This window comes from Eleutherodactylus coqui, chromosome 1 (genome assembly GCF_035609145.1).
Source record: "Eleutherodactylus coqui strain aEleCoq1 chromosome 1, aEleCoq1.hap1, whole genome shotgun sequence".
NCBI classification, from domain to species: domain Eukaryota; kingdom Metazoa; phylum Chordata; class Amphibia; order Anura; family Eleutherodactylidae; genus Eleutherodactylus; species Eleutherodactylus coqui.
The window spans coordinates 252,861,461-252,883,058 of record NC_089837.1 but is presented as its reverse complement, the minus strand read 5'-3'; positions in this window follow the sequence as shown (position 1 = coordinate 252,883,058).

The window sequence follows — 21,598 nt, the reverse complement described above, 5'->3', positions numbered from 1 at the left end:
AACATTTAGTCCTATGCAATGGATTAGGTCTCAAGATTATCTCAACCATCTTTAATATCTTGTCTTTCAACAGCAATCAACAACATATAACAGGTTAAGAACAAAAAAAATCCCAAACCTGTCTGGCCACTGACTAATGGCCCTTTTACACAGGACAACAGTCAGCTAAATGACTGCATCAGCACTGATGTCACTGTTAACGCCATTAGCGCTCATGCAGAGCATTTAGACAGACAGACTTTGCCGCTGGATCGCTGTGTTCCTGCTGGTTTCTTGCTCTATGTAAAGTGCTGAGTTGGGAGCATTTACATGGAATGAAAAGTCAGTGGTAGTTTTATACTGACGAAGTCAGCTATAACGATTTGCGAAAGAAAGTGAGTGATTTTTTTTTGCATTTACACTGCACGACTATTGCTCGAATTAATTCATTTGAATGAATTTTGAGTGATAATCGTTATGTGTAAATGGCCATAACACAGTAGTCCCTCATTATCTAGGTCCATGCTTAGCACACAGAACTCCCAAAATACAGAAGGTACTTTTTGTTATAAGCTTCCTGAGGCTTGGCATAGCGTCTTCTTTCCCAGGCTGGAAGCATTGTCGAAAAAGCTCACACTTGAAACTAACACTTAAAGAGCTTTCCCATTTGGCTGCTAATTAACCTCTTTAGCCAACTCAAGCCCAGAGAACATTCTATCTCTGCTGAACAAAGTCTGGTTGCCTGTAACTTGATCCTTCAGTAGTATAAATATGCAACTCAAGAACTAATCACAGGGACGGAAAAAGTCTATATAACTACAGGTAAGCCCTTTTCACAGTAACAGACTAAAATATGAGTTCTTTATTAGGGGTATATTAAAAAACATAAATGGGCTAACACACAAACAAAAAATTATATAAACCAAAAAAGTCAGTTACTTTTTGGTATACCACTGGCCTCCACTCAAAGACCGGATATGTGTGTGGGGCCAGATAGCAGATCAGTGCTACAGGTAAGTGATAGGAAGAGCTTAGTCACTTCCAAAAATGGTAAAGATCATGCAGCATCAAGATTTGGAGGTAAGGTGCTCCTCCAACTTGATATTGAGATGCTGCAGTGATCTACCAGAGTGATTGCTGTCTTAGACAGTATCCAATATAGGGACGTGTCAGTATCTCAAACTCTTTGGCATCAATCACGGGCAAAGAGAAAAAGTTTTCCTATAATAAGGATTTTTCACAATCGGACACTCATAGTCGGAGTGTTAGAATGAACTGTGCTCGACGCGTTTCCCCACAATAGAAAAATGTGGTTCATCAGGAGCTCAGATGGGTTCGACAGGCATTCGTATAGCACCTATGGTACTCTCTCATATGACCCAACAAATTCATTTTTGGTCCTACTGCATGATCTTTTACAACGGGAACTGGCTGCCGGGAATATTGATACCAATGAATACCGTTTCATGTACCCTCCAACTCCAACCATCGCTACGTTTTACGCACTGCCAAAGGTGCATAAGGGTACTAACCCTATCAAGGGACGTCCTATCGTATCGGGGGTAAACAATCTCACCCAGAATGTTAGCATTTACATTGATAAGATCTTGCGCCCATACGTCCTCTCATTGAGATCGTATGTTAGAGATACGATGGACGTCCTGCGTATTCTTGATGGCATTACAATCGAACCCGATGTCATCTTAGCATCATTAGACATCGAAGCATTGTACAGCTCCATCCCTCATGACGGCGGTTTGACAGCAGTGTCTTACTTTCTCCAACAAAGGGGTGCACATTACAATAGCCATAACCAGTGTGTCGTTGACCTATTGGAATTCATCTTGAAGCACAATTATTTTGTGTTTGACTCCGAGTACTTCCACCAGCTCAGGGGTACAGCGATGGGGACGCCATGTGCCCCATCTTATGCTAATCTGTACCTGGGCTGGTGGGAGGAAAGGGTCATTTACAATAATCCACTCTGGTCCGACAATATCATCCTCTGGTTACGCTATATAGATGACATCCTCGTTCTATGGAAGGGGACTCCCTCATCCTTGGAGACCTTCGTGGATGCACTAAATGTGAACACCTTAAATCTACGTGTCACTAGTGACATCCACCCGACATCATTACCCTTCCTTGATCTTCGGATCTCTAAGAACGAAGATGGCACCATCTCGTCAACTTTGCACCGGAAGCAGACTGCGACCAATAGTCTATTGGGCTGGCAGAGTTACCATCCTACACCCTTGAAACGCGGTATTCCTAAGGGCCAGTTCCTTCGTCTACGCCGTAATTGTTCAGATGAAGCTTCCTTTTTCCAAGATAGTAAAAAACTGATGAAACGCTTTACAACAAGGGGGTACCCTGAGGACGTAGTCATGAAAGCCTATCAATATGCATCTCAACAGCCTCGCACTACATTACTAACACCACTAGTACGGGCTGTTGAACATTCTTCACGAGTGATAGGCACCATTGATACAGCTTCGGTGCAGTTACGAGAGATTTTATCTCATTATTGGGACATTCTTAAAAATGATCCGGATATCAGAGATCACATACCTATGAAACCATGCATTACTTACAGACGAGGCCACAATTTAAAAGATCATCTCGTCAAAAGTCATTTACATCCTGACGAATCCAGACTGACCTGGTTAGGTCAAAACAGACCAGTAGGCACTTTTCCATGCCATACCTGTGCCGCTTGCCCCTTCATTCTAAAAGCTAATTCTTTCACGTGTGCTGTTTCCAATCAGACTTTCCAGTGCCAAGACTTTATTAACTGCAATACTCATAATATCATTTACATGGCCACCTGCCCCTGCCCAAAAAACTACATAGGGAAGACGATACAGCAGTTCCGGCGCAGGATACTTGGCCACATAGGAAACATAGAAAGACGAGAATCTACATCTTTAGCGGACCACATTTGGTCAACGCATAATGGTGATGCAAATACGCTAAAATTTCAAGGCATAGAATTGCTACGCACACATGGGAGAAGGGGAAATGTGGACCAGCGGCTGTTACAAAAAGAAGCGGCATGGATTTTTCGTATGAACAGTCTGAATCCACTTGGCCTCAATGAAAGTCTATGCTTTAATTGTTTCCTGGATTAATTCAAACAGCATTTGTGCTTTTTTTCCCCGGATAAAGATCTATTAATATGTTCTCCTCCGATTAGACCGTTCCATGTTCTCCTTCAGCCTGTATTTCCTATTATGGTGTCCATATTTGATATCAGATCATCTAAACATGTATTTGTGTGGCATTATATTTATTCTGCATTTGAGTACCATTATATACTACTGGATGTGTATATTAACCTGAAAGAACTTCTTCATAATGGGTACCATCTATATTTGTCCTTAACAAACTATAATACATAAAGGAAAGTACAGACATTGCAAATACACCTTTATTTAGCAGCTCTAAACTTTGAATCCTGGCTCAGGTTGCTGTGGTTGCCCTCCGGTCCATATAGGGCTTGCATTCCATCTCTGGTGCCACCAGGACCTTCCTGGCGGTCATGTGACCACTCTGGCAATCACGTGACCATGTGATGACGTCACACACATGCACAGTAGCTTCCTATGCCGGTAGGAGCTACTAGTATAATCTCTGAACAATCTGGCATAGCGGTGAGCGATCAGACACCGCTATGCACTGGTCTATCTAACCCTCTTGCCGGCAATATGCTGATAAGCATGTTGCAACTGTGGATTCACATCTTAAACACTCTGATTAGAGCTGCAGCATGGATATTTGCATAGTCGGGTCCCCTTTATTTTTTTGTGAGCCGCTGATTGGCTCACTTATTACTCTCCTCCCATCAAGGCGGTCCAGTAATCAGTATATGAGAGGCTGACACATACACTCCTGCATTACTCCTGTGGCTCACCATCAGAGCCACAGGCTTTACCTCTTTATTTATTTATTTATTTATTTTTGGTGCTTTTTGACTTTTTGATGCATGGGCATAACAACTATCTTCTGTAGGAAGGAGTAGATCAGAGAAACCTGCTGCTGCCTTATACCTGGTAGCATGCAGGGAGGCTCTTTATACTATTTAAAATTAAGCCTATAGTTTCAGCCTGGGTCTGAAGTCTAGTTTGGTTATAGAGGCGGCCACACTTATATGGTGACCACTTTCCTATATATCTAACATCCTCCTCTTATCTCCGTTATATCATCTAGACGAGACAGTCCTGATGACACTGGGCTATCATTTAAACTGCCAAGCTGATACTGCATCCAGATTTTCAGCTTTATAGCTCTCTGTTACCCAGGGAGCCTATACTTTGGCTGCAGTTTTCATAATATATTGAGCCAATATCTCTCAGACCTCCTACTGATAAGCTCCCATCAACTAAGATCAAGCAGAGAGACCATACTCTGCATACTAATGCTGGGAGTGCACGTGTATTTCTTTAGTTGATGCCTGAATACGCAATTTTGCTTCTATGCATCTGATATACTGAGCAATCATACAGATTGCCTCTAAGTCATTGCACTATCTGTACTATCTGACTTCATTTTAAAATATCGTTTGTTTATTCATTACTATAAACAGTGCTATACAAATGCCTGTCGAACCCATCTGAGCTCCTGATGAACCACATTTTTCTATTGTGGGGAAACGCGTCGAGCACAGTTCATTCTAACACTCCGACTATGAGTGTCCGATTGTGAAAAATCCTTATTATAGGAAAACTTTTTCTCTTTGCCCGTGATTGATGCCATAGAGTTTGAGATACTGACACGTCCCTATATTGGATACTGTCTAAGACAGCAATCACTCTGGTAGATCACTACAGCATCTCAATATCAAGTTGGAGGAGCACCTTACCTCCAAATCTTGATGCTGCATGATCTTTACCATTTTTGGAAGTGACTAAGCTCTTCCTATCACTTACCTGTAGCACTGATCTGCTATCTGGCCCCACACACATATCCGGTCTTTGAGTGGAGGCCAGTGGTATACCAAAAAGTAACTGACTTTTTTGGTTTATATAATTTTTTGTTTGTGTGTTAGCCCATTTATGTTTTTTAATATACCGCTAATAAAGAACTCATATTTTAGTCTGTTACTGTGAAAATATGCAACTCAACTAGCCACTTTGCCACACTATTCTGAATTAATTTTTATTTTTCTAAATTTTGCAAATATTTCGACTTGACTGAGAAATTAGATTACTCAAAACATACACTTAAATATTTTATTGCTTAATCAAATATACACTAAATCGACACTTTATTAGAGAAATCTATCTACTAGAACTTTGGACCAGCTTTGTCCTTTTAGATCTGAAGCAGTTCGTCATGGCATAAATTCCACTTGGTGTTAAAATTGTTATGGAGGAATATCACCCCAAGCAGAGAGGATAGCTTCTTGCATTTGCCACAAATTAAATGGAGGTAGTGAAATGTTTTGAAGAGCTGACTGGAAGGGATCATCAATTCATGACCCTCCCATTTGCATGGTGTAACAGAAATCTGGATCCAATCTAACAAGGACACATTTTTCTATTTCTCAGAGATCCAATTTTTGCACTGCTTAAGCCCATTTGGGTCTGGCCTGTTTTTCTTAGGTCTCTTTTATGTGCAATAATTATCTTTCAGATTCTCACTGGATCATGGGAATCTGAACAATTATTGTTTAGTGTAAATGCTGCCAACAGCTGAAAGATGAATGATAATGTTTGCTTATCATTCCTCATTCAGTTGCAGCATAAAAATCAAACAACAATTAGCCCATGTAAACAGTCCGTTAATCTTTTCTCAATAACGGCCTGTCTACTATGAATTGAGGCTGTAGGCCAAACCGAACAACGCTACTGAGTGAAAGCACAAGAGCGATTATGGCTTGGATGACTCTTGGGCACTTTACCTCCTGTCAGTCGTCTCATGTAAAAGGGCCCTTAGACAACAATATCACTCAAACTGAGTGTCTGCTGTTAGAGCTCATACATGATAAGAGCCTAATTGTACATTCATAAATGTTAGCTTGTTAGATTACTGACATCCTTGTCTAAAGGCCCATTTACACCAGCCGATGATCGCTAAAAAAAATCGCTAATCAGCGATCGTTTTAGTGATAATCGGTGCGTGTAAATGTGCACCTATCGTCTGCTTTTCAGCCACTGTTAGCTAATCGTTAAATTCAAGCTAACCTAAAAATCGCCCTTCCTTTTTATCAGTAGTTCTCCCCGGGGAAGTGCTGATAGCATTGTTTCCACATGGAGAGCAAAGGATCAGAGCGCAGATAATAGCCCTTGGGCTATTAACTGTGTTCAGCAAAGGCTTCATTTGCACACCTAATTGGTATTTAAGTAGCTGAGTAGCTACTTCAATACCAATTTATACTTTATGCAAAATGATCGCTCAAAGCTGTCACTCAAACTGTCGTTTGAGCGATCTTTGAGCGGTCATCGGCCCGTGTAAACCTGCCTTAACTCCTTTCATTTATGATTTATTTGTGTCCACAGGATCCCCTTTTACTGGATGATTTTCCTCGATTATATCCTTCTCTGTTTACTCTTTTTACCATTACATGAAAAAAGCCCCACAAGGTTGGCAGGTTTTTAAATACCCTGTTCACATTGAAGTGATTCATGGAAAACTTTATTTCACTCTGAGGTCATGTGTCGAATTTCCATACAGTGAAACTCCAATTATGAAAGTATAATTGTCTCTATTACATTTTGAATTTGATATAATGATTTCAGACAAAATAAAAACTAACTACAGTAAATGCATACAATGTTCAGTAATGTATACTAAAAAAAACCCAAACTGTTGCCTTTCATCTTAATACATGATTAGTAGAGCCATAATTTAAGGATGTAGGTGCAAATCTTGTAGTAAATGACAATTACAAGTTACGAGGCAGAGGGAGTATCTAATTGACAAAACCCCTTCACAAAAAAAAAACTCCCTAAAAACAAAACTTTATTGAAAAGATTTTGGAGCTAAGGACAGACAAGATAAATACAACTAAATGTACACAAGCCACACACAGATTGGAGCCAGTTATATATTGCTTGCTGCTCCAAACAAGGATTTGAATCCCATGCTTTCAATCATATGAAGAAGGGGAGTTTAAGTGTAATAGGAACAATCACCTAAATTCAATCGAATAGAGCCAGAAAATCCACACTGAACAGGATGAGAATTAAACTGTCATCTTGGATGTTCATAAAAAAAAACTCCAAATGACACTTAAGACCAAAAAAGGGACTAGGATGATAATTCACAGTTAATGTTTAAGATTAGTTCTGAATATTCATGGTTTCCTTTGATAACTCAGGAATAGAGATGAGCGAATGTACTCGTCCGAGCTTGATACTCGTTCGAGTATTAGCGTGTTCGAGATGCTCGTTACTCGAGACGAGTACCACGCGATGTTCGAGTTACTTTCACTTTCATCTCTGAGACGTTAGCGCGCTTTTCTGGCCAATAGAAAGACAGGGAAGGCATTACAACTTCCCCCTGCGACGTTCAAGCCCTATACCACCCCCCTGCAGTGAGTGGCTGGCGAGATCAGGTGTCACCCGAGTATATAAATCGGCCCCTCCCGCGGCTCGCCACAGATGCATTCTGACAGAGATCAGGGAAAGTGCTGCTGGTGCCGGAGCTGCTATAGGGAGAGCGTTAGGAGTTATTTTAGGCTTCAAGAACCCCAACGGTCCTTCTTAGGGCCACATCTGACCGTGTGCAGTACTGTTGAGGCTGCTTTTAGCAGTGTTGCACAATATTTTTTTTTGTATATCGGGCGTGCAGAGCATTGCGTCCGCAGTCTGCAGTCATTGTACAGAGTATAGGGCCAGTACTGGTGAGGCAGGGAAAGAGATATTCAGGCTATATAAGCAGTGGGCTTTTTCCCAAAAATTTGGGAAAAATACTATATTTGGGCTGCCTGTGACCGTCTTCAGTTTACTGCGTGTCTGCTGGGGGTAGTAGTCCTAATTAATATGCAGCTAAGCGTTACAGCAGGCTTGCGCAAAATTGTTTCCTGGATCTGCTGTCTCTGTTACATGATCGCCGTCATCCCGCCAGAGGGAAAGAGTATACATAATATTATACGCTGCCTACAGTATCTATCTGCTGGGGGTAGTAGTCCTAATTAATACGCAGCTAAGCGTTACAGCAGGCTTGCGCAAAATTGTTTCCTGGATCTGCTGTCTCTGTTACATGATCGCCGTCATCCCGCCAGAGGGAAAGAGTATACATAATATTATACGCTGCCTACAGTATCTATCTGCTGGGGGTAGTAGTCCTATTTAATACGCAGCTAAGCGTTACAGCAGGCTTGCGCAAAATTGTTTCCTGGATCTGCTGTCTCTGTTACATGATCGCCGTCATCCCGCCAGAGGGAAAGAGTATACATAATATTATACGCTGCCTACAGTATCTATCTGCTGGGGGTAGTAGTCCTAATTAATACGCAGCTAAGCGTTACAGCAGGCTTGCACAAAATTGTTTCCTGGATCTGCTGTCTCTGTTACATCAGCGCTGTCATCCCGCCAGAGGGAAACAGTATACATAATATTATACGCTGCCTACAGTATCTATCTGCTGGGGGTAGTAGTCCTAATTAATACGCAGCTAAGCGTTACAGCAGGCTTGCGCAAAATTGTTTCCTGGATCTGCTGTCTCTGTTACATGATCGCCGTCATTCCGCCAGAGGGAAAGAGTATACATAATATTATACGCTGCCTACAGTATCTATCTGCTGGGGGTAGTAGTCCTAATTAATACACAGCTAAGTGTTACAGCAGGCTTGCGCAAAATTGTTTCCTAGATCTGCTGTCTCTGTTACATCAGCGCCGTCATCCCACCAGAGGGAAACAGTATACATAATATTATACGCTGCCTACAGTATCTATCTGCTGGGGGTAGTAGTCCTAATTAATACGCAGCTAAGCGTTACAGCAGGCTTGCGCAAAATTGTTTCCTGGATCTACTGTCTCTGTTACATGATCGCCGTCATCCCGCCAGAGGGAAAGAGTATACATAATATTATACGCTGCCTACAGTATCTATCTGCTGGGGGTAGTAGTCCTAATTAATACGCAGCTAAGCGTTACAGCAGGCTTGCGCAAAATTGTTTCCTGGATCTGCTGTCTCTGTTACATGATCGCCGTCATCCCGCCAGAAGGAAAGAGTATACATAATATTATACGCTGCCTACAGTATCTATCTGCTGGGGGTAGTAGTCCTAATTAATACGCAGCTAAGCGTTACAGCAGGCTTGCGCAAAATTGTTTCCTGGATCTGCTGTCTCTGTTACATGATCGCCGTCATTCCGCCAGAGGGAAAGAGTATACATAATATTATACGCCGCCTACAGTATCTATCTGCTGGGGGTAGTAGTCCTAATTAATACGCAGCTAAGCGTTACAGCAGGCTCGCGCAAAATTGTTTCCTGGATCTGCTGTCTCTATTACATGATCGCCGTCATCCCGCCAGAGGGAAAGAGTATACATAATATACGCTGCCTACAGTATCCATCTGCTGGGGGTAGTAGTCCTAATTAATAGGACTACAGCGTTCTGTTTCTGCACTACTGGTAATACACCATGCTGAGGGGTAGGGTTAGGCCTAGAGGACGTGGACGCGGGCGAGGACGCGGAGGCCCAAGTCAGGGTATAAGCACAGGCCGAGCTCCTGATCCAGGTGTATCGCAGCCGACTGCTGCGGGATTAGGAGAGAGGCACGTTTCTGGCATCCCCACATTCATCTCACAATTAATGGGTCCACGCAGTAGACCTTTATTAGAAAATGAGCAGTGTGAGCAGGTCCTGTCGTGGATGGCAGAAAGTGCATCCAGCAATCTATCGACCACCCAGAATTCTGCGCCGTCCACTGCTGCAACTCTGAATCCTCTGGCTGCTGCTCTTCATTCCTCCCAGCCTCCTCACTCCATTACAATGACACATTCTGAGGAGCAGGCAGACTCCCAGGAACTGTTCCCGGGCCCCTGCCCAGAATGGGCAGCAATGATTCCGAATCCTCTCCCACTGGAGGAGTTTGTCGTGACCGATGCCTAACCATTGGAAAGTTCCCGGGGTCCGGGGGATGAGGCTGGGGACTTCCGGCAACTGTCTCAAGAGCTTTCAGTGGGTGAGGAGGACGATGACGATGAGACACAGTTGTCTATCACTCAGGTAGTAGTAATTGGAGTAAGTCCGAGGGAGGAGCGCACAGAGGATTCGGAGGAAGAGCAGTAGGACGATGAGGTGACTGACCCCACCTGGTTTGCTACGCCTACTGAGGACAGGTCTTCAGAGGGGGAGGCAAGTGCAGCAGCAGGGCAGGTTGGAAGAGGCAGTGCGGTGGCCAGGGGTAGAGGCAGGGCCAGACCGAATAATCCACCAACTGTTTCCCAAAGCGCCCCCTCGCGCCATGCCACCCTGCAGAGGCCGAGGTGCTCAAAGGTGTGGCAGGTTTTCACTGAGAGTGCAGACGACCGACGAACAGTGGTGTGACAACCTTTGTCGCGCCAAGATCAGCTGGGAGCCACCACCACCAGCCTCACCACCACCAGCATGCGCAGACATATGATGGCCAAGCACCCCACAAGGTGGGACGAAGGCCGTTCACCGCCTCTGGTTTGCACCGCTGCCTCTCCCCCTGTGCCCTAACCTGCCACTGAGATCCAACCCCCCTCTCAGGACACAGGCACTACCGTCTCCTGGCCTGCGCTCACACCCTCACCTCCGCTGTGCTTGGCCCCATCTACCAATGTCTCTCAGCGCACCGTCCAGCCCTCGCTAGCGCAAGTGTTGGATCGCAAGCGCAAGTACGCCGCCACGCACCCGCACGCTCAAGCATTAAACGTGCACATAGCCAAATTTATCAGCCTGGAGATGCTGCCGTATAGGGTTGTGGAAACGGAGGCTTTCAAAGGTATGATGGTGGCGGCGGCCCCACGCTACTCAGTTCCCAGTCGCCACCACTTTTCCCGATGTGCCGTCCCAGCCCTGCACGACCACGTCTCCCGCAACATTGTACGCGCCCTCACCAACGCGGTTACTGGCAAGGTCCACTTAACAACGGACATGTGGACAAGCACGGGCGGGTAGGGCCACTATATCTCCCTGACGGCACATTGGGTGAATTTAGTGGAGGCTGGGACAGAGTCAGAGCCTGGGACCGCTCACGTCCTACCAACCCCCAGAATTGCGGGCCCCAGCTCCGTGGTGGCATCTGCGGCGGTGTATGCTTCCTCCACTCAACCACCCTCCTCCTCCTCCTCCTCCTACGCAACCTCTGTCTCGCAATCAAGATGTGTCAGCAGCAGCACGTCGACAGCAGTCGGTGTCGCTTGTCGTGGCAGCACAGCGGTGGGCAAGCCGTGTCTGACAGAGCAGACCGACCGCTGGCTTGCGCCGCTGAGCCTCCAACCGGGCATGGTCGTGTGTGACAACGGCCGTAACCTGGTGGTGGCTCTGCAGCTCGGCAGCCTCATGCACGTGCCATGCCTGGCCCACGTCTTTAATTTAGTGGTTCAGCGCTTTCTGAAAAGCTACCCACGCTTGTCAGACCTGCTCGGAAAGGTGCGCCGGCTCTGCGCACATTTCCGGAACTCCCACACGGATGCTGCCACCCTGCAACATCGGTTTCATCTGCCAGTGCACCGACTGCTGAGCGACGTGCCCACACGGTGGAACTCTACGCTCCACATGTTGGCCAGGCTCTATGAGCAGCGTAGAGCTATAGTGGAATATCAACTCCAACATGGGCGGCGCAGTGGGAGTCAGAAGAGTGGGCCTGGTTGGCAGACATCTGCCAGGTCCTTGGAAACTTTGAGGAGTCTACCCAGATGGTGAGCAGCGATGCTGCAATCATTAGCATCACCATTCCTCTGCTATGCCTCTTGAGAAGTTCCCTGCAAAGCATTAAGGCAGACGCTTTGCGCTCGGAAACAGAGGCGGGGGAAGACAGTATGTCGCTGGATAGTCAGAGCACCCTCCTGTCTATATCTCAGCGCATTGAGGAGGAGGAGGAGGAGGAGCATGAGGAGGATGAGGAGGAGGCCCACTGCTGAGGGTACCCATGCTGCTTGCCTGTCATCCTTTCAGTGTGTATGGCCTGAGGAGGAGGAGAAGGATCCTGAAAGTGATCTTCCTAGTGAGGACAGCCATGTGTTGCGTACAGGTACTCTGGCACACATGGCTGACTTCATGTTAGGATGCCTTTCTCGTGACCCTCGTGTTACACGCATTCTGGCCACTACAGATTACTGGGTGTACACACTGCTTGATCCACGGTATAAGGAGAACCTTTCCACTCTCATACCCGAAGAGGAAAGGGGTTCGAGAGTGATGCTATACCACAGGACCCTGGCGGACAAACTGATGGTAAAATTCCCATCCGACAGCGCTAGTGGCCGAAGGCGCAGTTCCGAGGGCCAGGTAGCAGGGGAGGCGCAGAGATCAGGCAGCATGTACAGCACAGGCAGGGGAACACTCTCTAAGGCCTTTGACAGCTTTCTGGCTCCCCAGCAAGATTGTGCCACCGCTCCCCAGTCAAGGCTGAGTCAGCGGTGACACTGTAAAAGGATGGTGAGGGAGTACGTAGCCAATCGCACGACCGTCCTCCGTGACGCCTCTGCCCCCTACAACAACTGGGTGTCGAAGCTGGACACGTGGCCTGAACTCATGCTGTATGCCCTGGAGGTGCTTGCTTGTCCTGCAGCTAGCGTCTTGTCAGAGAAGGTGTTTAGTGCGGCTGGGGGAATCATCACAGATAAGCATACCCGCCTGTCAACCGACAGTGCCGACAGGCTTACACTCATCAAGATGAACAAAGCCTGGATTTCCCCAGACTTCTCTTCTCCACCAGCGGACAGCAGCGATACCTAAACAATACGTAGGCTGCACCCACGGATGGAAGCATTGTTCTCTATCACCATCAAAAACGTGGACCTTTTAGCTTCATCAATCTGTGTATTATATTCATCCTCCTCCTCCTCCTGAAACCTGACGTAATCACGCTAAACGGGCAATTTTTCTTAGGCCCACAAGGCTCAGTCATATAATTTTTGTAAACAATTTTTATACGTTTCAATGCTCATTAAAGCGTTGAAACTTGCACCTGAACCAATTTTTATTTTAACTGGGCTGCCTCCAGGCCTAGTTACAAATTAAGCCACATTAACCAAAGCGATTAATGGGTTTCACCTGCCCTCTTGGTTGGGCATGGGCAATTTTTCTGACGTACATTAGTACTGTTGGTACACCAATTTTTTGGGGCCCTCGCCTACAGTGTAATCCAATTAAATTTTTGCCCACCTGCATTAAACATGACGTTACATCAGCTGTGCTGGGCACTGCTATGGGATATATTTATGTACCGCCGGTGGGTTCCAGGGAGCCACCCATGCTGTGGGTCCACAGGGAGTTGTAACTGCATGTGTCCACTTCTAAAGAACCCCAGTCTGACTGGGCATGCAGTGTGGGCCGAAGCCAACCTGCATTTAATCGGACGTTACCTGAGCTGTGATGGGCACTGCAATGGGATACATTTATGAACAGCCGGTGGGTTCCAGGGAGCCACCCATGCTGTCGGTCCACAGGGAGTTGTAACTGCATGTGTCCACTTCTAAAGAACCCCAGTCTGACTGGGGCATGCAGTGTGGGCCGAAGCCCACCTGCATTAAACATGACATTACCTCAGCTGTGATGGGCAATGCAATGGGATATATTTATGTACCGCCGGTGGCTTCCTGGCACCCACCCATGCTGTCGGTCCACACGGAGTTGTAACTGCATGTGTCCACTTCTAAAGAACCCCAGTCTGACTGGGGCATGCAGTGTGGGCCGAAGCCCACCTGCATTTAATCGGACGTTACCTCAGCTGTGATGGGCACTGCAATGGGATATTTTTATGTACAGCCGGTGGGTTCCAGGGAGCCACCCATGCTGTGGGTCCACAGGGAGTTGTAACTGCATGTGTCCACTTCTAAAGAACTCCAGTCTGACTGGGGCATGCAGTGTGGGCCGAAGCCCACCTGCATTAAACATGACATTACCTCAGCTGTGATGGGCAATGCAATGGGATATATTTATGTACCGCCGGTGGCTTCCTGGCACCCACCCATGCTGTCGGTCCACACGGAGTTGTAACTGCATGTGTCCACTTCTAAAGAACCCCAGTCTGACTGGGGCATGCAGTGTGGGCCGAAGCCCACCTGCATTTAATCAGACGTTACCTTAGCTGTGATGGGCACTGCAATGGGATACATTTATGTACAGCCGGTGGGTTCCAGGGAGCCACCCATGCCGTGGGTGCACACGGAATTCCCATTGCGGAGTTGTACCTGCCTGTGACTATTTATAAAAAACCGCGGTCTGACTGGGGAATGCAGACACCTTGACAGAATGAATAGTGTGTGGCACATAGGTTCCCCATTGCTATGCCAACGTGTGCAGCTCCTGATGGCGGTGGCACAGGATTATATTTCTCATTGCTTCTGTACAGCATTGTAGGCTATCGCCCCGCCCCTTTTAAAGAGGGTCACTGCCTAGCCGTGCCAACCCTCTGCAGTGTGTGCCTGCGGTTCCTCCTAATGGCAGACGCACTTATAAATAGACATGAGGGTGGTGTGGCATGAGTGCAGCTGAAGGCTGCGCAGGGACACTTTGGTGTGCGCTGTGGACTCTGCGTCATGCGCGCGGGGGGGGGGGGGGGTTGGGGTTGGGCAGCATGTAACCCAGGAGAAGTGGCAGCGGAGTGTCATGCAGGCAGTGACTGTGCTTTGTTGGAGGTAGTGTGGTGCTTAGCTAAGGTATGCATTGCTAATGAGGGCTTTTCAGAACTAAAAGTTGTTGGGAGGGGGGGGCCCACTCTTGCCGCTATTGTGGCTTAATAGTGGGACCTGGGAACTTAAGATGCAGCCCAACATGTAGCCCCTCGCCTGCCCTATCCGTTGCTGTGTCGTTCCCATCACTTTCTTGAATTGCCCAGATTTTCACAAATGGAAACCTTAGCGAGCATCGGCGATATACAAAAATGCTTGAGTCGCCCATTGACTTCAATGGGGTTCGTTACTCGAAACGAACCCTCGAGCATCGCGAAAATTTCGTCCCGAGTAACGAGCACCCGAGTATTTTGGTGCTCGCTCATCTCTACTCAGGAACTTAGGTCAAATAGCTGGTAGTAAAATAGATTGACTCAACGCATTTCCTTAGGAGAACCCTAGTTCATCAAGAGCCTAATATCAAAAAACATTACACAGTAGGATCTGGTGGAATTTGAATGTTCAGGCCCAAAATGGTCACTACACTCAAGGGATCTATAAAATGAATCATACCAATTGTGAAAAATCGGAAAAATATACATACACTCAGAGATGCATTAAAATAACCAGGTAGAGCACGTGCCAAATATTTCCTATAATGAGGAAGTAATTTGAATACATTGCTGGTAAAATAACAGTCTAATATCAATGTCAACACACCAGAAGAAATTTACCAGTGATGAAAATAAAGGCAGCAGACAAAATGTTCTGCATAGAGTTGACAAATGAGAGCCATTCTGCTAAATACAATGTCAGAAAATAATAAATAGGCCAACAGCTGTGTTATATCTTTTTAATAAACTTATTGTTTTTAGGGAGTTTTTTTCTGTGAAGAGTAAATGACAATGACAGCCTAAATGCCAGTAGACCAGTTGACAAAATATATTCTTTGTTATCTTGTAGGTATGTTAGCTTCAACCAGTAAAACCTAATTTACAGTGATGCATTTAAGATTACACAGGGCATATCAAAGCAATTGTTTCATCCATGTTACGATCTGCACTTGAAAACACTGACAATCTCTTCTCTATCTCTTTAATCACCTCTTCAGAACCTTGCATACTCTAGATTGTTTCATTCCTCACTTCTTTTATGGAAATCCATCCTTCATTCTTTTCAACGTTCTCCAAACCTACAACAATCCCTCAAGACATACCTCCTTTGACAAGCATATAACCTTACCTAGAATTCCCCAACCAGTATCGCAGCAATACCTCCACCTAACATTGCTAGAACAACTTATTCCTTTGCCTGACCCCTTCTACTTAATATTTCTAATAGATTGTTCGCTTACATGGGCATAACTCTTATCGAAGTGATCAATTGTTTATTAATCTGTCTCTTCAATTACAATATACTGTATTACAATATAATGTAATACAGAGCAATACACTCAAAGTTAGTTGGGCTACCGAAAAAATGACTAGTCACGATTAAATTAGTAAAGACAATGCAACAAAATAAAAATTATGTAGGAATGAGTAGTAAGAATGAATAGTCATGCCAAATTGATGGGAATATTTCGTAGCTTTAAACAATTCTTTTTGTGTTACTACGAGCATACTGTACATCAAGGTTGTTTCTTTTTATAGTAAAATATCCAATTCCTCTTCACATATGTGCTTGCAAAAACAAATTTTGAAAAAAACAAAGCACACATTATTAACATAGTCTTAATAGCATTTATTAGAAAAAAATGAAACTATTGTCCATTTGAAAGATTTGATTTCTGCACTTCTGCAATTCATATCGAATTAACTTTTTTCATATGCATATATTGTTTTTCAGCTAATCAATAATGTTCTTAGAAATACCACTTTAACATTCAACAAAATCTTCAGAAACTTGCCAAGTGCTCATCTAATTATAAAAGACTATTAAAAGTGTGTGCTTCAGTTCATCATATGGTCATTTAAAGATCACAGATCATGGATAAAAGCAGACTGGCCGGCACAAAGACATTGCTGATTCCTATCTTGTCAAATCTAATTGTCTTTATAATATTGTGGATAGGAAGTGTGCTGAGCAAGCACTGTGGTTTATGACTGATTTCTTTTCTCTTTGAAGCCAGTATAAATCCTATAGATCCTGTGGAAATAATTATAGATAAGTAAAAAGCTCTTAGAGTACATTGATTGAGAATAACTTAAACTTGATTCATGTCTCTTCATGTATTTTTCTACTTTCCAATTGTCTATAACACGTAAAAAAGAACAAGGACAACAACATAATGACACCTATATAAATGTCCTGCGCAGTAACTGTAAATGCAGATGTCAGAGAAATAAAATGTATGCTTGGGTCATTGATTTTTCTTAAATTGATGTACTCAGAAAAACATTGGTGAAATCCACATAAAAATACACCTGTGAAGACAATACAAAAAAGATTAAGATAAGAATAAGGTATTATCAACAATGGGTGTGCTTTCAGCCTATATAATAGCTAGGTTTATTCTTGACTTAGCGTACACTATGCTAGAATGTCTATGTTTAACCACCTACTGTATGTAATCAGACAGCTTTAAAATGACAAAAATGAACAAAGACACATCTAGGGTGAGTGACTAAAAATGTGAATTTTCTGTATGTGGGTTATGTTCAGCAAAGGAAATATTTAATTTATTACATAGCAATATTTCTTAACCTTTCATGCAGTTATAGTGGCAATGAAAGCTATATAACTTCAACATTTTATGTTTTAATGCAAAACGAAATTGAAGCATGGTGGGATAAAAAGTAATCTACAGAAAATAAAGGCCCATTTACAGCAGCCAATGATCGCTAAAAAAAAAAATCGCTCATCGGCGATCGTTTTGGCGATTATCTATGTATGTAAATGTGCGCCCATCGTCTGATTTTCGGGCACTGTTAGCTGATCGTTAAGATCAAGCTATCCTAAAAATGGTCCTTCACTTTTATCAGTAGTTCTCCATGAGGAGTGTGTTCAGCAAAGACTTCATTTGCATACCTAATTGGTATTTAAGTAGCTACTTAATACTTTATGCAAAATGATCGCTCAAAGCTGTCACTCAAACTGTCGTTTGAGGGATCTTTGAGCGATCATCCGCCCATGTAAACCAGCCTTAAGACTCTTAATTGTAAAGTGAAAACATATGAACATTCATTACAGTCATTAAACACAATACAATTGTTTGCATACTGTATATGTTCACCTCTTTCAAGTATGTTTAGTAAAACACCTTTGGCAACAATTACACTTTTAAAAACTGTATCACACACACACAAAAAAAACAATTTTGCAATAAATATAAATTGACAATGTCCTACCATTTTGTACACTATGCTTGTCTATGATGCAAATAACAAACACTGTGTAGTCTGATCCTGCAGTCACACTTCCTTCTATCCATCCTCCACTGCAGGCTAACCTACTAATTGTTTATTAGCACAACATAGTGGGGAAGTAGGAGGAACTATGAGACCGCAAGACTACAGGATGACACCACATAATTTGTCGACTCTTGCCATGAAGATATATAGCCTACAATAGCAAATGTTGTATTTAAGACCTATTGCACAGATACTTCATTTTTAATTTTAGATTTATTTGGACAATAAAAAAAATGTAACTTGCTTGCAAAAGTATACATCATCTTTAATCTGTTCTTATTGCATTTGAACCATTGATGGTATACCTCCAACAGAAGGCTACAACATGCTTTTTTCACACTGTGTTATAGAAAAAAAATCTGAGAAACTTTGAGTAGGGCTAAATTGTGATAGCTAGAAGGCTCTGTAAGAGCATCTTTAAAATACCAGGTTTTGTAGGGTATTCCTGGTGTTCCCCAACTCCAGTCCTCAGAGACCGCCAACAGGTCATGTTTTCAGGATTTCCTCAGTATTGCACAGGTGGTGATGTGCCTCAAACATTGTCACAGGTGTTCTTACCATAGGATATCCTGAAAACATGACCTGTTGTTGGTCCCTGAGGACTGGAGTTGGGGACCCCTGTGGTGGTCCAAAGAATAACAGGCGAACCGGTGACAAGGCTCATAGGTGTAAATCTCACTGATGTGCATCGGGAGCAAAGGCAAAGTTAATACTGGCTATAATATAAAGGTATCTTTAACACACAGTGCATAGAGCACATTGATCATATCCTGTAGTGGATTGGTCTTGTGTTCTATGTCACATAAAATTTTTAAGAACTTTAGCAGGAATAAAAGTACATAATATTTAAGCATAGATTTGGATCCCCCCATCAAATTCTCTATCAAATACATATGTCACATGTACCCTTTTCCCATTTGAAAATACTGACTTGGTTCCAATATGGCATTTATAAAAATGGCCACAATGTCGGACATTGCCCCTTACAGATTTAAGTATTAAGTATTCAGTGAGGAGGGGACTCCCAGTGTGGATGAAGGAATCCCGTGCGACAGCTGTGGCAGAGGAGCACAATGCTATCCCATTGCTTTAAATGGGGACAGTGCTGCTGCCCCATTGAAAGCAATCGGATGAAGGGAACCTCGCAAGGGATCTTCGGGTGTGTGGGAGGGGGCTTGAAATATAAGCCCTACCCAAAAATAAGCCCTAGATGCTGGAAAAAAATCAATGCATCACCTAGAAGCGGTGTCTGTGGCTCCACTGCATCAGTATGGCTGTGATTGGTCAAAGCGCTTAGCCAATCAGAGGCAGCACTTCCAGGAGACAAGGATTTTTCTATCCTTGGCCAGAAGAAAATGAAGAACAGTGTCACAGACTTGGGGAGAAGAGGCGCCAGAGCCTGATGCCGCTTCTAGGCAATGTATTGTTAATTTTGTTTTTTCTTTCAGTATCTAAGGCTTACTTAAGGATTTCCTACTGTCACAGTAGGATTAACTACTGTCAAAGTTGCATTGATTCACAAGAAAAACACATTTTTGTGCGAATTGCAAAATGCTGTACTATTTTTTGCAGGTTTGAATTTTATTCACTTATAAAAATGGTCATGTGACCGCTTTCATTGGAAAGCATTGGTTCTAAAAGAGCCACTTTTTTCACACCTATACATGCGGGGGGAAAAACATTCATCTGACTGAGCCCTAAGTGTCGTGTTTCAAAACTGAATTGATTTATTATTTTACAGGAAATGAAAGTTCTTATATTTTTTAAACAGAGTTTCTTTCTTACAAAGTGTTTCCACTGCACATAGGAAATTGAGGCTTTTCCTGTGTTTTTCTAATGTTGGTTTAAAATAAATAAAAATAGGTTCTGGAGAAGGATAGAATATTATTATGTGACATAATTAATGAGATGCACAACATTTAAGATGAATGACTATGTAAAATCTTCTGAAACAACTATTTATATTTAGTACCTATATAGTAGTTTTTGTGTCCCAGTTCTTTGGTTAACCATGATTCATGTTTACTGCATAAGAGCTATTTTTAATAATGTAATATAGACTAATCACTGAAGATATATGCATACCTGAATAGTGCCTAGAGTACTTCATACTGTATAAAAGTTAGATTTTTATTTATAGAGCTCCAGTTTTGTCACAACTTTATTCTACCCCATAAAATGTACATATTTAGTGCTTTTATAAATCTATGCAATATTTTATTTCCCTATTTCGTAGGGAAAGTTAGAACTGGAAAGTTTTATTGTATTTTTTTCAAATTTCAATATCTATGTCACCTCTAAAGGGACACTTCTCTCAGAGAAGGGTATTTTTAAACTCAATATTGATGGAAAACATTTTTTTTAGTTTTCCATTTATGTTATATTTTGGCAGTACTATGCCATAAAAATAGTAAACACAAAATTTTACTATGCTCTCAAATTAATCACAGAATTAAAACTCCTGAATAGGTTAGCAGAGTAATTTCAGTTTACATTACTGCAGCAAAGGGAAAGGTTTATTTGCAGGGTAACCTAATTTATATAATTTGAGATAGCATAACCATAGGAGAGGTTTTATAACATGGCAGGCTTAGAAACAGTGGCTCAGCTCTAGTATAACTCTAAACTTGGCTGTTTTTAGAGAAAATGTGGCCCTAGGAAAAATTAGAATTGGGACCTCAAATATTGAAAAACAGCACAGTTACATTAAATATATTGAGGAGACGGCATGCATATTATACATGTACATATCTAATCTTGAAATACCAGGACTAAATATTACCACCTTTTATTGATTAAATATTATCTCTATACAGTAATTAAATATTACTTTTATACTTTTTTTTGAATAAAAGGCACTATATAATGACCAAGATTACCAATAGTAGCACTATACAGTGAGTATTAGTGTCAGAACATAGGGGCAATAACTTGATGAACTGAAATGAATACTTAAAGGGGTTGTGATATCAGATGGAACCCCCCTTAAGAATACATCACCTACCACAAACAGCACCTGGTATCTCTGGAAAACAGCTGATTTTGAATGAGGGAACTGTGTCCAGCCAGACATTTCCTCTGAAATTTGTATATATATTTGTGGCAACTCAGGCGTATTGAGCCCATGGAATTACCATCTTTCTTCCACCTAGATGTGTGGTCTCACCTCAGTAATCCATGACCAGGCCGTTTGAAAAACGTCCATAAATTTGTCTTTATTATGGTAATAAAACAGACAGCAAAAGTAACGTTTTTAACACTATTGTTATAATATGTAAAAATACACAGAGTATTGGTGCCAATAAAAAACATCCAACAGAATGTGTCTTTTATTTTTCCATAGGCATTAAAAGTTGCAACATTTCAACTGCACTCTGCAGTCTTTGGCAAGCTCACATAACAAGTGTACAGACACCCGTTTTATACAAAAACCACAACCAATCCCAAA